We start from the raw sequence: 20,187 nt of genomic DNA, 5'->3' as shown, positions 1-20,187 counted from the left end.
GCCTTACTTAAAACTCCCCAAGTGAATTCATGTGATTGCATAAACACTGTTAAGAAATAATTGTTAGAGAACACATTTTGGATATGATATGAACAACAACATTGCACAGGTCCCATACATTAGATATTACCTTACAATTAAAATAATAAAGGCAATAAACCTGGAAATAAATGACAATTTTAGTAAAGACTTAAAAGCATATTTTAGCCCGTCATTGTGGATTTCTCTAAGAATGTTTGTAAAGAATGATTAATATTGGATATATATTTGTCAATTCCCACCAGATAAAATCACCTTCTAATTTTCACATAAGCAATATTACCTATTGAATATGACTATGAGCTTGCGATTGATTTAAATTACTTCCCTAAATATACTTTCTAAGTCCTCTAGCATTCCTCTTAGCTTCTGTGGCTTCTGAGAAAATATTTTACCTCTTTTCTCTCTATTGCTTGTTAAGAAGGAAAGGACAGTTATTAAATGTGTGTTTAACAGGGTGAAGAAGTTGGTATTAGGGAGCAAGAATAATTGAAATGTATAACATTGAAACATAACGAAAAATCACTCTGGAACCCAGTTACCTCTCCAATGTTAGATTCAGTATAGCCTTCAATTACTTCCTGCAATTCGTGGATGGGATAGCCACTCACCCCCTGTCTTAAGGCCTCCTGGGGAGCATTTGTGATGTCAGAAGTACTGCTCAAGGTTACAGGACTCTTACACTTCAGAGCTCTTCCAGGCTTGTCAAGCACTGTACTCGAAGTCTCGAGTCGAAGTCTCGACTTACTTGAAGTTTCTCTCCTCTCTTGCTCATGAAACTTAATCATACACACAGTGGAAAATTATAACATGAACAGTTCTAGAATAAAAGGTGTGTCACTGTGCTAGCAGAGGTGTCTGACATAGTCAAAGTGAGGTATCGTAATCCTTGCAGATTATTCTAGGAAATGATTTTAAAGGTACTAAGATAATGAGGTTTTCTACATAAATGATTACAACTCTGGAGTAAAAACGTCAGAATGAACATGTTAAGGTGCAACACAGTTATTCAGTGTTAAAGAAATCTTTTGGTGTGTAATTTTAAAGTATTTATTTATTTTCTGAGACCATTCATGCCAAAATTAATAGTATGATTACTCACTTGACATCATAAGTAGCTCTAAATGAAATTGTCACTGACAAATGCAATTGATTCAATAAAGTGAATTAATATTAACATATAAAACTAGTTAAAAATTAGTATTTCAAACTAGTTGAATACAAGTTAAAGTTAGTAGTTTACTTTATTGACCCAATTAGGAAAATTAATACACACTTACATTTTAAGCATTTTAAAATTAATATTAGTATATACTTTGAATGTGCCTATAGTAAGAATATAAAAATTCAAGATGTAGTCTTACCTTCTGATTTACAAAAGAAATGATTGGTCTCAGATGCTTTTTTTCTTTATAAATTTTCTTATATTTCTGCCACCAAAAAACCTTATAGTTTGCACTTTATTGAACTAATTCCCATGAAAGGTATAGAAAAAAATAAGAAAATAATATATACTAAAATATTTAAAAAATATTCTTACATATTTATTTTTACATTTTAGTCAAAATAATACATATAACAAAAAAGGTCATAATGTAATATTTGAAGCTGAAAATAATAATAAGTGTAAAAATTGCTTCCCAAACAAGGAGACAGGATGACCCATTGCAACAATGATACCCACAAGACAGTATATTGGAAATGAACTTTACAACTGCAGTGGGAGGAGGAGTGAGAGGGGTTGGGGAGGGAATGGATAGTGGGAGAACAACAAGGGAAGGGGTAACAAGTCTCGACAAGAAATGTACTCATTGACTTACTCATGTAACTGTAAACCCTCTGTACAGCATCTTTAAAATAAAATAAAATTAAAAGAATTTGAAAAGCTAAGACGAATACTGGGAGTAAGTACTTGTAAAACATTTACATGATAAGTGTATGGAATTAGCATATTTATAAAAACATTGAAAATAGGGGTACTGGGAAGTTGGCTAAGTGATAGAGTGCTTGCCTCTCATGCATGAGCCCCAGGGTTCGATTCCTCAGCACCGCATAAGCAGAAAAAAGCTGGAAGTGGCGCTGTAGCTCAACTAGTAGGGCACTATCCTTGAGCTGAAGAACTGAGGGACAACGCCCAATCCCAGAGTTCAGCTACCATGACAGACCAAACAAACAAACAAACAAACAAAGAAAACAAAAACAAATAGGCACAGAGTTAATTAACATGGAAACTGAAGAGACACTATAAAGCTGATGGTGATCAATACAGTAAGTTTCTGGTCAGCCATTCTGATAGCAGTATGTGGAATAAGTAGAAATGAACAATGGAATAGAGGGAACTGTTTCTCATTTTTTGGATATAAACTTTCAGACAAGGTGTGATGGCTAGAAATATAAGACTAGAGGATTGGTATCAGAGATGTTATAATCTCCTGCTTAGCTTAATGCAAATACGGAATGGATATATAAGTTCATAGATACTCCTTAGGATGCAGCAATATACCTCCTTATTCTGTCAGCTGAGAGAATTGCAAGGAGACGACATAAAAGAACTAAACACAATCTGATAAAAGATGATTTGTTCAATATTAAATAAAGAGGGAAATTCAAAAATTCCTAGAATCCAACAAATAACCCAAACAAACCCAACCTCCTAGCCAGGCAGCAGTGGCTCACTCCTCTTATCCTAGCTACTCAAGGGCCTGAGATCTGAAGCCAATCTAGTCAGACAAATACCAGGAAAGCCTTATCCCCAATTAATAAGTAAAATTGTCTAAATGTAGCTGTGGCTCAAGTGGTAGAGGTACATCTTCCAGCAAAAATAGTGAAAGGAGAGAATGAGGACCTAAGTACATACCCAGCACTAACACACACATTCCACACATGTACAAACACACATGCATACATACACACACACACACACACACACACACACACACACAAACAGAAATTCAAAACCATCTGCTAGAATCGTTGTGATTCAATGAAGAGGAACATTTACAAATATGAGTCATAACTCTGTCTTGAAAAACTATGGATACAATATAGCACAGATTATAAGTCAAAACTTGTGTTTAATATTATTTAATGAATTGTTTCCTAGGGGTCTTTGGAAAGAGGTACTAATTTCTACGGGATTTAAAAGGGCACCGAACAGGTTTGTAAGTTTTCTCCATCCTTGATTATGAGAAGTCACAGCTTACTGCACATATCTATTAAAATTAACTGGTATTTTTATATGTAATTCATCATAATACATAGTTTTAGTAGAAAAACTGCAATACTACAAAAACCATGCAATAAAATAATTACCATAACTTATTTAATAAAGCATCTGAAGCATCTATAACTAATCTAATAGAGTTGACAAAAAAAAATCCTGCTCTTAGTGGTTTTGAAGTTATTTCAAATGGATGTGTTAAAAGTATATGTCTTCATTTACTAAAAAATTAAGACTTTTAGAATATAATAAAGCCTATGAAATGAGCAATTGTCTATCATCATAGTTTATGTATACATGTCCATTATTAATTCATCTTTCTTTAGTTTCTAGGATTCAATATCAATATTATAAATCTATTTATATTTGTTTAATATAGTTTTTCCATAATATGTTTTATCATAAAAATATTATGAATAATGTTATAACAAATAAGGTAACATATTTTTATAACAAATATATTTTTCCTCACTCATCGATATGGTTGATGTATTCTATAAACAAATAATTTTTGAAAATAATTAAATAACTTATAAAAGATATGACTTTCATAAAACTGGTTAGGTCCTAGATGTATCCATATAAGAAAATTCATAAAAAATATAATATGTCCTACATTCCAATATTTAAATTTGTATGCATTCTATTTTGTCTTCCCTTTGGGAAAAACTGATATATATATATATATATATGTGTGTATCATCCAATGCACAGTGATTATTCTATATACTTATTGTTTGAGTGGAACTATACATTGAAATCCCTCACTGGTATCAGCACTCTATGACTTTAAATCTAACTCTTGGATAAAAGAGAAACAATATGCTACGTGGATCATCATACTTTAAGAAGCACCCAAGAATTTATGTGCAAGCCTAGACCTTCTAAATTATTGCAAGAAACTGCTCCTCATAAATCCTATCAATGTTTCCTCTGATTTTCAGTTTTGCTAGTGGCTGCCATAATCCTAACAATTTCTATAAGTTCCAGTGGCTTCATTTTTTATGTTCTCTAACCCAAATCTCAAAAGTGATATGTTGCTGTAGTTTAGCAACAAATGGTACCCTCTATCCTTCTGTTTACGCATAATCTCTTCATGAGTGGTAATTACTATGAGAAACATTTAACATAACCCATTATTTTTCTGTCCTTAAGACTGTACAAGGTATCTAGGTAAATATCAAATGTATAACTCTTCCAAAAGGATATATAGAAAAAGTAGTGGATTTAATCAGATAATTAATATGACCAGGGTTTTTTTCCTTTCTATTTGAATTAGGAGGGGACATTTTTGTTGGATAATGATAAAATTATGTGGTTAGGTTCAGCAAACATTTTCCTAAAATAATTTACAATGATGAGTAATTGGTATGATTTAATTTCATAAAACATGTACATATGTGTGACTGGGAGCAGTTATAGGACTACTTCATAATTTTCTATGATACAATAAAAGAAAATGGAATCATTACTGCAGAGTTAAATGTTGCACAAGAAATACATTGAAGGCATGACTAAAGGTCCAAGAGACGAAAGACATAGAAGTTTATAGAAAACCTTTTTATTGTCTGAATATGAAATGAGAAAGGAAAAAAAATAAAAAAACTAGATGCTACTGGCAAATCACTGTAGGTTTAGATACTAGGAGGCTGAGATCTGAGAATCCCGGAGTTCTCAGTTTGCAGCCAGCCCCAGTGGATCAACTGATAATTATGAAGTACCAATATTAAGCTAAAAAGCCCAGCAAAATACAAGGCCCTGACGTCAAGCCCAAGTAGCAGCACTAACAATTTTTAGTAAGAATTCATGCATAATAATAATGATATATAAAAAATATTATATTATCATTTTATATGATGTATATTATATACATTATATAATGTATATATTATGTAATGATAATATGATGTATGTAAGATTATATGTTTGTATATAATATTGTATATTGCATATATTATAATATATACTATAACAGTATATGTTAATATTAGCTATTGTATATAATGTATGATATATAATAGATATCATATGTTATACATTATATTATATGATGTATAGTTATATATAATGTGTTATATATTATACACAATATGTAACGTTATATTATATAATGTGCAATATATAATATACATTATATTATATATTATAATATAGTTATACTATATTATAATTCTATTATTATACATCATATGGTATATTATATCATAGTATATATGTGTTACAATTATTATAACTGTATTATAATAATTACTATTATACTGAAGAAGCTGAGTGCTGGTGACCCGCATATCCAATTGTAGCTATTCAGGAGTCTAAGTTTTAGGACCACTGTTTGAAAACAGCCGAGGCAAGAAAATTTGTGAAACTCTTTTCTGCAGTTTACTACCAAATAAAGCTTAAGGACAATGTCACTTCCTGAGTCCAACCCCCTGTATTGAGACCCAAGAGAGAGACTGAGACTTAAATAGATACAGAGAGACAGAGAGGAGAAAAAAGTATAGTTTTCTTAGGAGTAGTGACATATGAAAATTATTGACTTGACAACTGTTTGATAGAGTCAACTGTTTCTATACTCTATTGTTACCATAAAAATAAGTCAATAACAGGAAATAACTCATGTACCTAAATGGATAGTTATCTCAATTTCTCTCCAGAACATGATTTTTTAAAGCCAGACCAATGATCCAAAAATCACGGCCTTAGTCCACTATGCTTTCAACAACAAGATAAATGATACAATTTTAAATATTCATTGAGTAGTTGAAATTAGAATACAATGTGTAGTGGTATTTCTGAATATCTAGTAACAATATTCTTCATACCATTAGAATAGACAGAGGTAACAAAACTCTCATTACTATTTTAAGCACATTCAAATAGTATTCTAGATGGCATCATAAAGTAATATGTATATTTCTATACCATTCACTACATAGAAAATAGATCCTCTACAATCTCTCTTTCAAAACTGAATGTAAATTGATAGCCTAATCACACACACTTGAGAAGAAAGCCATTTATACCATGTTAATCCACTTTCCAAAAAGAAGATTTTTGCATGATATCTTTGATAGGGGAATTTTCTCAAAGCAATTTGTCAAGTTGAATATGACCCTCCAGCCTAAGTGAAAATATCTAGTTGTTATTCATGAGAAGAAGCATATCAGTTTAACAAGGTTGTCTTATTATAGTAGAATGGCAATTCTAGAGTTCATTGTATTACTTTCATATACATGTGTATATTGACATTTTCCCTGAGAATATTTTATTCATGAATGAGCTAAATTTTGAATTAATGAAACTATCGGACAATTAAGTTACACTACTCATGGTTGCAATGTATACTTAAAGTAATTACTTTTCTAAAGAATAATGCAACAGGCTATAGATGCTGTTGGTAGTTAATGGAGTAAATAGGCTTTGTGTAATAATTTTATACTAGAATGCTATTATGACAAATTTTAAGATTCAGATACACTGGTTCTTGCATTTATAAATGTATGTGCATACATGTATATCTATGTTTATAATGTATATGAGTATTTCTAACATTGTTTTGCAGATGATAAAAATAACTTTGGAAGACTTTAAACACTTGTCTAAGATTCCTTTTTTTTTCTTTTTCTATTTTTTATTGTGAAAATACATTACAGAGGGGTTACAATTACATGGGCAAGATAATGAGTGCATTTCTTATCAAGCATTGTAGCCTCCTCCTTTGTTTCCCCTACCCATCCCTTCCCATCCTCCCCCCCCAGCCTCCCACACAATCTCTCCCATCAACGTTGTAAAGTTCATTTTTGACATAACGACTTGTACATCTCATTGTAGCAATGAGTCCACCTGTATCCCTATTTAAATGATTTGTTTTTCCCCTTCCCTTCCACAAATTATACCGACATCAAATAGAGTGAAAGCAGGGATTATATTGTGGGGGAGGTGACATTGCCCCATTTGTTAGTAAATGGAAAGGCTTGGAAAAAAATATATTAAATGAAGTAAGCCAGGCCCAAAGAAACATACATCCCATGGTTTCCCTTATTTGCCATATCTAGTATATGTCTGAGTCAAGCAGAAAAGGTCAGATAAGTTGATGTTAGGGAAATGAACCCTAAGATATGTATTTAAATGTTTTTTTTTTCTTTCATGTGATTATTTGTCTAAGATCCTTAAAGAGAAGTATTAAGGTCTATACGAAAGAGGAAAAAATGGGTGGTGCTCTGGTTGTTGACATCTATAATCCTAACTACTTGTGAAATTCAGATATGCGGATTAAGGACCAAGCCATTACAAGTAGCAAAACCCACGAGATTCTTACCTCTAAGCAAGCACTAGAAAGCCAAAAGTTGAGCTGAAGCTCATAGAGTTAACGTCTTGAGCAAAAATGTCTTTTTTCTCGTCTTAGGCGAAATGCTCTGGGATAGTGCCTAGACCCTCAATTTAAGCCCAGAACTGGCACACATATACATATATATGCACACACACACACACACACACAAACAGAGGCAGGAAGAAACATCTCACTCTTTAGAGCATTCTGATTCTACCATACCACAAACATTTTTCCATCTCTGCCATTTAAAGAGCTTAAATTATGATCTAACATCCATGATGGTGATACTTAAGAGTACTTTCTATTTCCCTGGCATTGTTCTAAATTATGTTCCATCTATCAATGGACAATCTTAGTAACAACCCTGATACAAAGATTCTGTGATTACATTCAGTAAAAACTAAGAAAAATATAAATGACTAAATTTAGAAAATTACTGAAGTTATCACAGCAGATAACTGGTTTCAGAATGCAGTTTTAGAGAATTACTCAATTTTATCCAAGTGTCTTACTTGTATGATCTAGATCGTATCAATATTGTCCTTCAGAATGTCCTAGATTGAGTTGGTGACTTAAGATTCCTCTTAACCAACTACCTGGCACTGCCCAGTTGAGAACTTGGACTTCCTCATGTTAAACCATTCAAAGTTGCATATGTATGGCCCTTTATCTCATAGCCAAGATTCCATGGTACAATGATCAAAGGAAGTAGCATTTTTCATGGTTAATCATAGCTATTTCCAGTAATAATATTTTTATTTCCTGTGTTGCCTCCTTAAGCTCTGCTCTTATTCTATTTCCAAAGTTAAGAGTGCTTCACAGGGGGACACAAATACTATTCAACCATAAATCAAACCTTTCTCTGTGTAATGTGAACACCTCCTACCTCTACAGCTGGTGAAGAACAAAGTTATGATACTGGTTTTGGTTATCCTGGATACTAAAAGAAAATTGGACCATTGCTACATAAAAGTGACAATGAATATCTAGTATGGCATTGCTTAATACCACAGTGTCTTGTAATTAGAGGAAGTGGAAAAATTATGACTACTTAATCAAAGACATGACAAGATAATTATGGGCACTACTATAAAGCCGGATGTGTCAGTATTGAAGATCATCCCCAAAACAAAGAAAACATGACTAGCTTTCACATTTCGGATTTTAAAAGTGAATAGAAGGCTGATGTATTAAAACATGGTCTCCAGGTTTTGATGCTATTGCCAGTTGTAGGGATCTTAGAGAAATGGGACCTACTGGGAAGTTCTCAGTCATTGGGATTTTGTCTTGTCCATTCCTTGCTCTCTTTTGCTTCTTAATATTCAGAGAAGTGTGCTTGCTCTGTCATGTACTGCTTTCACAATGTACAAGAAATGTTACAAGTTAGTCAAAACTCTGTGCTAAAAAACCTTTTCATCTTAATTTAATCACATTAGTTAGGAATTTTATTACATTAGTAGAAAAAATCTAGTACACCATCAGAGGTTCTTGTGAGGACAAGGTGAATATGAAATGATTAGAAGAATAAAGAAGTAATTCTAAATAGTAATTAAAGCCAGGTGGCTAGTTGTGAGTTTTGATGAATACATATCTGGAATTGTTATAGTGATTTTTCTTAATATATTTAAATTATGTGCATATTTATGAGAGAGAAAATCTGATATTTTATTTTATTTCCATTCTTAACACTTTATAACCAAAAATGGTATTAGAATAGATTGTTTTGTTCCATGTGATTTCAGTTATGGAACTATCAAGAAATACGACTTTCATAAAAGACATGAAGAAAAGAGTTAAGAAGTTTTCAGTTATAGGTATGACAGGCATGTGTTGGGTGGAAGTAGGACTTTCCTATTATCTTTATTTGGATAATATGGTGGGAATTATTAATTTTCAAATTTATTGGATTGAGGAACACCTAGGAGATTGATAAATAATTCTGGGTGGTTTGGGGTAGACACATTCAGAGACAATTACATGACAAAGGCTCTCACCTAAGGACTGCTTTGATGGGTTTGTAGCCTGATGAAACTGTTGGGAAGCCGTGCTGAGTTGCATGTTGGACCATTAGAATTGGCTCACTACTGCATGTTCTCAGGGCTATGTACATCTTGCCCTGGCTCCATATTATGTACTTTTTCTGTGCTTCCAGGCCTATATCATGAAAGCTGCTCTGTTCTTCCTCATTCTTCCTTCAATGATGAACTGAAGTTTGTGAAAACATGAGAAAAATAAATCTATCTGAATTAATTTGCTTATGTCCAAAACAAGCAGACAGGGAGCTAAAACAGGTCACATTGATATGTATGGGTGATATATGTATAGGTGTCAAGTTGGTAAGAAAAGAACAGTGGCATGAGTTTTATGTGTCCATTTGCATAAGCAATATTACCTTATTGTCCAGTTAAGCACTACTAATCTTGGTGCTGATGTGAAGGCATTTTTTTAAAGATGTGTATAACACATACAATCAATTGACTTTAAGTAAAGTAGATTACCGTCCTTAAACCTGACCTTATCCATTCAGTTGATAGGTCTTAATTATAAAACTGAAATTTCCCTAGGGAATTATGGTCAAGAATGAAACATCAGTGCCTGGCCAGGAATTTCTGCCTTGAAACAGCTTGCACTACAGATTGAAGACTGGCCAAACTGCACAATTTATATCAGCTGATTATGTACATTCATATATATGACTTTAAGAACTAAAAAAAAGTAGATACACACTCACACACTAGTCATAGAATTAGTCCTCTTTTCTATAGGTTCTACATCTATGGATTCAACTGAGAGCAGATAGAATATAATTATAAAATAAATTATTTCTTTACTAAGCATGATTATTATCAATAATCTCTAAGTAATAGAGAATAACAATGAATACAATTTGCACTTTATGAGATATTATAAATAACCTGGAGATTATTTACGGTATGCAGGGCTGTGTTCACAAGTAATATGTGAATACATCACTGTGTTGTAAAATGCAATTGATTTTAATATCCAGAGGGTTTCCTGGAACCAATATCCCCTGGATATCAAGGACCATCTATGTATAGATAATCTCCTACTAGCTGTTGTTAGCTAGAGAACCCTAACTGATACATACTTGAAGAAACAAAGATAAATATAATATCCATCCATTAACTGAGATTTGTAGCCTAAAATGTGCAAGGAAATGTGATATGAATTTCTTAACTTCCGTTTATCCACCCCTGGTCTCTGCAGGATACAATCATGCTTCACATGGTCTTGCTCAGTGGGTAACATCTCTCTCCTGAATCAAAGTATTGTTATATTCATTCTAACTTCCTCTATGTACTATTTGTAGAAAAGACTGACATGTAGAATTTGGGATCTAAAACCATTATCTCACTATGAAAAAATAATGTTCATCGTAAGGATCTGTTCAGAGACTCCATCTTAGATCAGCTCTCTCTGTGTGTGTCCCTCTTCTGGTTATTCTAAATGAACTGATTCTGTATGCTGCATCTCTCCTATAGTTCTTGCGTGATGACTTATTTTCCACTGACTCAGTTAGTCCAAGTTTTTTTTTAATTTTAATTTTTAGTTTTTGTGAACATACTGTACAGAAGGGTTACAATTACATAGGCAAGATATTGAGTACTTTTCTTATCAAGCATTGCAGCCTCCTCCTTTGTTTACCCTTCACATCCCTTCCCAGCCTCCCCCCCACCCGCTCCCCTACCCAATCCCCCCTACCATCCCCACCAAAGTTGTAAAGTTCCTTTTCGATATGACAACTTGTACTTCGAACTGTTGCAACGGGTCCACCTGTATCCTTGACGAATTGTTTTTCCCCATCTCCTCCACAAATTATACCGACATCAAATATAGTGAAAGCAGGGGTTATACTGTGGGGAAGGGACATAAAAAGCAACAAAGAAATAATCTTATAAATGAGTTAGAAACAAATGCATGAAAGAAAAAAAAGCATTTAAATACATATCTAAGGGTTCATTTTCCTAACATCACATTATCTGACCTTTTCTGCTTGACTCATACATATACTAAATATTGCAAATAAGGGAAACCATGGGTCCTATGTTTCTTTAGGCTTGGCTTACTTCACTTAATATATTTTTTTTCCAAGTTTTTCCATTTCCTAACAAATGGGGCAATGTCATTTTTTCTGATGGAGGCATAGAATTCCATTGTGTATACATATAACACATTTTCTTGGTCTATTCATCTACTGAGGGGCATCTGGGTTGGATCCATATTAGTTATGGTAAATAATGCTGCAATAAACATAGTTGTGCTGATAGCTTTAGTGTGGTCTTGTTTGTAAACATTTGGGTAAATGCCCAAAAGTGGGATTGCTGGGTCATAGGGGAACTCTATGTGAAGTCTTTTCAGGAACCTCCATACTGCTTTCCAAAGTGGTTGAACAAGTTTACGCTCCCACCAACAATGAAGTAAGGTTCCCTTCCGTCCACATCCCCTCCAGCATCTGTTGTTAGAATTCTTGATTACAACCATTCTAATTGTGGTGAGGTGGTATGCCAATGTTGTTTTGATTTGCATTTCTTTTATGGCTAGGGAGGTTGAGCATTTCTTCATGTGTCTATTGTCCATCCTTCATTCCTCTTCAGAGAAGTTTCTCTTCAAGTCTTTAGCCCACTTATTTATTGGGCAGTTGTTTTTTGAGGATTTGTTGTTGGGGGATTTAACTTTTTGAGTTCCAAGTATATTTTAGATATGAGACCCTTGTCTGTTGTATGGCTAGTGAAGATCTTCTCCCAATCTGTGGGCTTTCTATTGATCTTGCTAGCTATGTTCTTTGCCATGCAGAAGCTCTGCAACTTCATGCAATCCCATTTGTCCAACCTTTCTTTGATTTGTTGTGTTTCCGTGTCTCTATTCAGAAAATTTCGGCCTGAGCCAAGGAGACCTAGGGTTTCTCCTATTCCATCCTGTAATGTTTTCAGAGTGTCTGCTTTGACTCCGAAGTCTTTGATCCATATGGAGTTGATTCTGGTGCAGGGTGATATATAAGGATCTAGCTTTAGTTTTCTACAACTAGTTAAGCAATTTTGCCAGCACCATTTACTGAAGAGGCTGTCTTTCTTCCATTCTACTACTTTAGCTCCCTTATCGAAGATTAGTTGACATTAGGTCTGTAGGTTCATTTCTGGGTTTTCAATTCTATTCCATTGGTCCTGAGGTGTGTTCTTATTCAAGTACCAAGCAAATTCCAACCTCATTCTTCAAGGAAATCGAAGAGGCAATCCAAAAATTCATATGGAACAATAAAAGACCCTGAATAGCAAAAACGCTCCTCAACGGAAAGAACAATGCTGGTGGAATATCAATACCAAATTTTAAACTCTACTCTAAAGACTTAGTCCACGTTTTGAGTTGTTGACCCAACTAAGCATATTATTTTAAGTAATAGCATCTTCCTTCAGACCAGATTCAATTGCTTACAGAATACTAGTTGCTTCTAGAATATTAATTGCTGTATCATTCTATATCAAAGCTAAGTGTATTCTATGCTGTTTTTCTTAGTGAGTGAGCCATGTAATCATGTCTAGGAATTTTTAAAACATGACACTCTCCTTACTTCTTTAAGTATTGACTTTCCAATAAATCAAAAGCTTTCTCTTACAAGCTGTAATTCTGTTTTCTTTTCCTTTTTATTGTGAGAATACCGTACAGAGGAGTTACAATTACATGGGCAAGATAATGAGTACATTTTACATCAAGCATTGTTGCCTCCTCTTTGTTTCCCCTTCCCATCCCTTCCCATACTCCCCTTCCACCTCCACCTGATCCTCCCCTCATCCTCCATCAAAGTTGTAAAGTTCGTTTTTACACATAATGACGTTTATATGTCATTGTTGCAATGGGTCTACCTACATCCCTAGTTAAGCGATTTGTTTTTTCCTTTCCCCTCCACAAATTATACCAACATCAAATACAGTGAAAGCATGGATTATAACGAGAGGAGGGATATACAAAGTAACATAGAAATCCTCTTATAAATATGTTAGAAACAATTGCATGAAAGAAAAAAACAAAATTCATTTGAATCTTATCTTGGGGTTCATTTCCCTAACATCAACTTATCTGACCTTTTCTGCTAGACTCAGACATATACTAGTTATTGCAAATAAGGGAAACCATGGGACCTATGTTTTTTGGGCCTGGCTTACTTCACTTAATATAATTTTTTCCAAGTCTTTCCATTTCCTAAGAAATTGGGAGAACATCTTCACTAGCCATACAACAGACAAGGGTCTCAGATCTAAAATATACCTGGAAATTAAAAAATTAAATCCCCCAAAAACAAATCTTCAAAGAAACAACTTTCCAATAAAAAAGTGGGCTAAAGAGTTAAAGAGAAACTTCTCTGAAGAGGAAAGACAGGTGGCCAATAGACACATGAAGAAATGTTCAACCTCTCTAGCTATAAAAGAAATGCAAATCAAAACAACATTGAGATACCACCTCATCTCATGTAGGATGGCTATAATCAAGAACTCTAATAACAACAGATGCTGGAGGAGATGTGGACAGAAGGGAACCTTACTGCATTGTTGGTGGGAGGGTAAACTTGTTCAACCACTTCGGAAAGCAGTATGGGGGGTCCTCAATAGACTCCACATAGAGATCCCCTGTGACCCAGCAATCCCACTTTTGGGCATTTACCCAAATAATCATAAACAAGACCACACTAAAGTTTCCAGCATGACTATGTTTATTGCAGCTTTATTTACCATAGCTAAGATATGGAACCAACCGAGATGCCCTTCAGTAGATGAATGGATCAAGAAAATGTTGTATATATACATAATGGAATTCTATTTTCTTTTCATTCTTATACTTGCAATGTCAATGTCCTTATTTTCATGTTGTGACAGTCCTATTTCTTCAAATATTTCAGCTTATATAGTAGTCATGTTATTTAAAGCATACATTAAAAGTGCTTCCCATATATGAGACACTAAGAATTAATTTATTTGAGTAACTATTACAAAGAGAAATTATTTAAAAAAGCAAGCTGACCTGTGAAGCATTACATGAAAAAATATCTAATTAATGAGTTTGAAGCATAGCCCTTTGGAACTACAGTCAGTAAATATTTAAGACAATTATCATTAAAATAGAAAAAATTTCTACTACTTCAAAAATATTGTATGAATAGAGCTTTTGTTGATAGTAAGCTAACCATTTAAATCTATATAGGTAGACTAATTAAGGATATCAGAACATAATATGCTGATATCAATGTTGAAGACAAGGACAGACATGTACTGAGTTGCCAGAAGACAATTATGTCAAATTCAAATGACTAATTAGATTTTCCAGTCTGACAGAAAAAAATAGAGCTAGAACAAACATCAGTCAACTATAGAGACATTTTTTACAAACATTCCAAAAAATAAACCAAAAATAGATTTTAGCTTTATTATTCTTCTCTTAACTAAGAACCAATTGTCCCTGAGAGAAATGTATTGACTAAACATGCTCTAACCTTTCATAAATTAATCCTCCTAGGATATCAGTTTGTCAGAATGAGAAAACAAACATGCATGCATGTGTAAAAAGTTATTAAGGATAATGACCATGGTGGAATCATAATTACACTTACAAGGAGACTTCACCTAATCCTTCCTCTTGGAAAAACAAAGGTGTTCTAATGATAATAAAGTTTATCTACTTAATTTGAAAAGGAGACATGGATGATGGTGAACAGAAGCTTGACATGTAAATAACTTAGAAAGATGTCACATTTACAAATACTCAAATTCAGTGTTTCACAAGAGACTCTAAGGACAATGTTCTTATTTTTAACACACAACAGCATGCCAAATGTCATAAAAGTGATGTCTGTACTTAATAAATCTTCCATTGCATATACACATCTTCTAATGATAGATGCGGTTCTGAAAATTAGCATTCTATAGACTTGCCGAGTAACAGTTTGCATGATGGACTTATTGATAGTAATAACTGGATCGGTGCCAATTCATTACCGGATTATATTTAATTCAGTTTAATAATATTAAATTGTATGTGTGTATAAATGATTTGCTATAAAAAGAAAAAGAATTGTGATTAAACATGTAAAGCTTTGAGGTAAGGCTAACGAGTTTAATCCTTATGTTTATTTTCAGTCCAAATATCGCAAGACCTAAAAACAACATGGTTAAAGCCACCTATATTTGTCACCCTAATAAGGTCACAATTTTGAGAGAGATATACAGACCCAGACACAAAGAGACTCAGGACACTTAGAAGGGTAAAGCAAATCAGGTCCAGTTGCAATATGCTTTTACGGTTAAGAGTGCCAATTTGAAGTGTGAATTTTTGTTTTTATTTTTTATTTATTTTATTTTATTTTATCTTTTTATTGTGAAAATACTGTACAGAGGGGTTACAATTACATGGTCAAGATAATGAGTACATTTCCTATCAATCATTGTAGCCTCCTCCTTTTTTTCCCTTTCACATCCATTCCCGTCCTCCCCCCCAACCCCCCCATCCAATCCTTCCCACTACCCCCTCATCGCATCAAAGTTGTAAAGTTAATTTTTCGATATAACGACCTGTACATCTCATTGTTGCATTGAGTACACCTCTATCCCTATTTAAATGATTTGTTTTTCCCCTTGCCCTTCACAAATCATACCGAAATCAAATACAGTGAAAGCAGGGGTTATACTGTGGGGGAGGGACATACAAAGCAACAAAGAAATAATCTTGTAAATGTGTTAGAAACAAGCTCATGAAAGAAAAAAAAACATTTGAATACATATCTTAGGGCTCATTTCCCTAACATCACCATATCTGAACTTTCCTGCTTGACTCAGACATACACTAGATATTGGAAATAATGGAAACCATGGGACCTATGTTTCTTTGGGCCTGGCTTACTTCACGTAATATAATTTTTTCCAAGTCTTTCCATTTCCTAACAAATGAGGCAATGTCATTCTTTCTGATGGAGGCATAGAATTCCATTGTGTATATATACCACATTTTCTTGATCCATTCATCTACTGAGGGGCATCTGGGTTGGTTCCATATCTTAGCTATAGTAAATAGTGCTGCAGTAAACATAGTCGTGCTGGTAGCTTTAGTGTGGTCTTGTTTGTGAACATTTGGGTAAATGCCCAAAAGTGGGATTGCTGGGTCATAGGGCAGGTCTATGTGAAGTCTTTTGAGGAACCTCCATATTACTTTCCAAAGTGGTTGGACATGTTTACACTCCCACCAACAATGCAGTAAGATTCCCATCTGTCCACATCCTCTCCAGCTTCTGTTGTTTTTAGAGTTCTTGATTTTAGCCATTCTAACTGGAGTGAGGTGGTATCTCAATGTCGTTTTGATTTGCATTTCTTTTATGGCTAGGGAGGTTGAGCATTTCTTCATGTGTGTATTGGCCATCCTTCTTTCCTCTTCAGAGAAGTTTCTCTTTAAGTCTTTAGCACACTTATTTATTGGCTTTTCTGTATGGCAACAATGAGAAAAGTGTGGCTGAAATTAGGAAAGCAACTCCATTCATAATAGCCCCACAAAAAAAACCTAGGAATTAACTTATCCAAAGAAATGAAGGACCTCTATGATAAAAACTTTAAAAACTTGAAAAATGAAATCAATCTGAACTTAGAAAGTGGCAAAAACTCCCATGCTCCTGGATTGGAAAGACCAACATCATGAAAATGGCAATACTTCCCAAGGCTATATACAAATTCAATGCGATACCTATCAAAATTCCAATCTCATTCTTCAAGGAAATAAAAGAGGCAATTCAAAAATTCATATGGAACAATAAAAGACCCCGAATAGCAAAAACGATCCTCAACAGAAAGAACACTGCTGGAGGAATATTAATACCAAATTTCAAACTCTACTACAAAGCCATAGTAAATCAAAACAGCTTGGTACGGGCACAAGAACAGACCTCAGGACCAATGGAATAGAATTGAAAACCGAGAAAAGAACCTCCAGTCCTATAGCCATCTAATCTTCGATAAGGGAGCTAAAAACATAGAATGGAAGAAAGACAGCCTCTTCAGTAAATGGTGCTGACAAAATTGGTTAACTACTTGCAGAAAACTAAAACTAGATCCTTATATATCACCCTGCACCAGAATCAACTCCAAATGGATCAAAGACCTCGGAGTCAAAGCAGACACTCTGAAAACATTACAGGATGGATTAGGAGAAACCCTAGGTCTCCTTGGCACAGGCTGAAATTTTCTTAATAGAGATCCAGAAACACAACAAATGGGTTGTTGGACAAATGGGATTGCATGAAGTTGCAGAGCTTTTGCACGGCAAAGGACATAGCTAGCAAGATCAATAGCAAGCCCACTGAATGGGAAAAGATCTTTACTAGCCATACAACGGACAAGGGTTTCATATCTAAAATATAACTGGAACTCAAAAAATTTAATCCCCCAACAACAAATCTTCAATGATCTTTTGTTTTTAATTTGGCAGTTTGTGAACTGGCCAGGCTGCATTGTATACGAACTATTATTTCTTTTCAAGAATTTGAGGATCAAATTTAGCCCAGGGTAACAGAATGCAGCCCAGAATACTGCCTTACCTAGAGGAATGACTGAAGGAAATCTGCCATCAGCAAATTCCCCACACATTCCCAAACAGAGGGAAGAGTCTAGAAATGTATTTGAAACTCCCTACATTTGCTCCAGTGGGTAGATGGCAAAACTGGAGATCACTTCGTGTTACAGTTTTCTGCTTAACAAATGCTTTAGTTTTCTTATCATTTAACTTCTGTTAATAACTCTACATGAACTGAATACCAGATACTCACTAGGCTGAAGTCTGTGGATCATAGTTAGAAGCCAGCCTAGGCAGGAAATAAATCAAATACACACAAAACAAAGCAAAACAAAACAAATAAACCCGGAACTGGAGCTGCGGTTCAAGTGCTAGAGCATTGGCCTTGAGCAAAAATGTTTTGGTAGGGCGCTGAGAATGTGGCTTAGTGGTAGAATGCTCGCCTACCATGCATGAAGACCTGGTTTCGATTCCTCAGTACAACATAAACAGAAAAAGCTGGAGGTGATGCTCTGACTCAAGTGGTAGAGGGCTAGCCTTGAGAAAAAGAACCTAAGGGATTGTGTCCAAGCCCTGAGTTCAAGTCCCAAACTCAAAAAAAAAAATGCTTTCAGACAGCACCTAGTCTCTGAGTTCAAGCCCAAAGACCAGCATGAAAAAAAGACAAAAAACTCATTTCTACATAAACTATGTCCTAGGGTGCAAAATAGTATTGCAGCAGCTCACAACTATCTAACATTATTATTAACAGGTTTTGTGAATTATTTTTCCTTCTTTAATAGAGTCAGGCTTCCAGTCATTTTCTCTCTCTCCATTGTCAAGAAATTGGGGAAAGGTTGAGCTACAGAGACTAAATTCCAGACAATTGTAGATGAAAGTTGAGGACTCTTTTTCTTCTACACAATCACACCTTTCAGGGAAAATGTGGTAGAATTGGAAAAAAATAATAACAACCAAATGAAAAGCTAAGTTCTTACATTCTCTTACTTCAGATCAATCACAATGTAGATTTTCTACACTGAGAAAGGTATGAAAAAAGAGGCAATCATCTCTGTGACATCACTTAAACCAGCATTGTCATTTCTAAGAGAAATAGTCCATCTATTCTCCATTGCAAGCACTATAGAAGAAATAGCGATTTTTTACACAGAGATGGAGGGCAAACCATAAGGATAGGGAACAACAGAGCTCATAGAACATGTTTACATAACATGGTTCTCATTGTGAGTACTTTTGCATCTGAATTGTATATAACTACATCTTAAAGAAATTAAGTCATGGTTACACATATTTTAAATGATTGTTGGTAAAATATTTGATCACTAATTTTCCAGTTGATCAACTGGCCAAATTTTAAATGCATCAATTATAGGTAAAAGTTACAGCAGAGCAAGGCAAAATATTGCTATTATTTCACCATTTGAGCATAGCTTGTTCTTCATATTAACCAATGGTGATCAAGTACACAATTTTTCAATAAAATAAAATTTATTCTTAACCACACCCTCTCCTAACTACATCAAGCATTGGCTGCTACTCTATAATGACCCAAAAATATGGCATACACCACCCAAATTAATGAACCTATTCTGTAACAAAACATAAATTTTCTTTTTTTTATTGTGAAAATACTATACAGAGGGGTTACAATTACCTGGGCAAGACAATGAGTACATTATTTATCAAGCATTGTAGCCTCCTCCTTTGTTTCCCCTTCCCATCCCGTCCCATCCTCCCCCTGCCCTTCAAACCTCCCTGCTCCCCCTGCCCCCTCCCACCAGAGTTGTAAAGTTCACTTTCGACAAATCTCATTGTTGCAATGGGTCCACCTGTATCCCTATTTAAACGATTTGACAAAACAGAATTTTTAATTTGCATTCTGTATTCCAATAGTTCAGGATAATTTGAGGAGAAGAGAGAGATTTCTTTTTCACATTACAATCTGTAGCCTTATGAGATTTGGGGATATTTAAAAATAGTGAAACTTTGGAAGAATCTGTTAGTATTTTTAGTACTATTTTAAAGTTGTTTCTCC

The sequence above is a fragment of the Dipodomys spectabilis genome, unplaced genomic scaffold (assembly GCF_019054845.1).
Source record: "Dipodomys spectabilis isolate Male_0828 unplaced genomic scaffold, ASM1905484v1 ptg000405l, whole genome shotgun sequence".
Taxonomy (NCBI): Eukaryota; Metazoa; Chordata; class Mammalia; order Rodentia; family Heteromyidae; genus Dipodomys; species Dipodomys spectabilis.
This window is presented reverse-complemented; position numbering follows the sequence as displayed.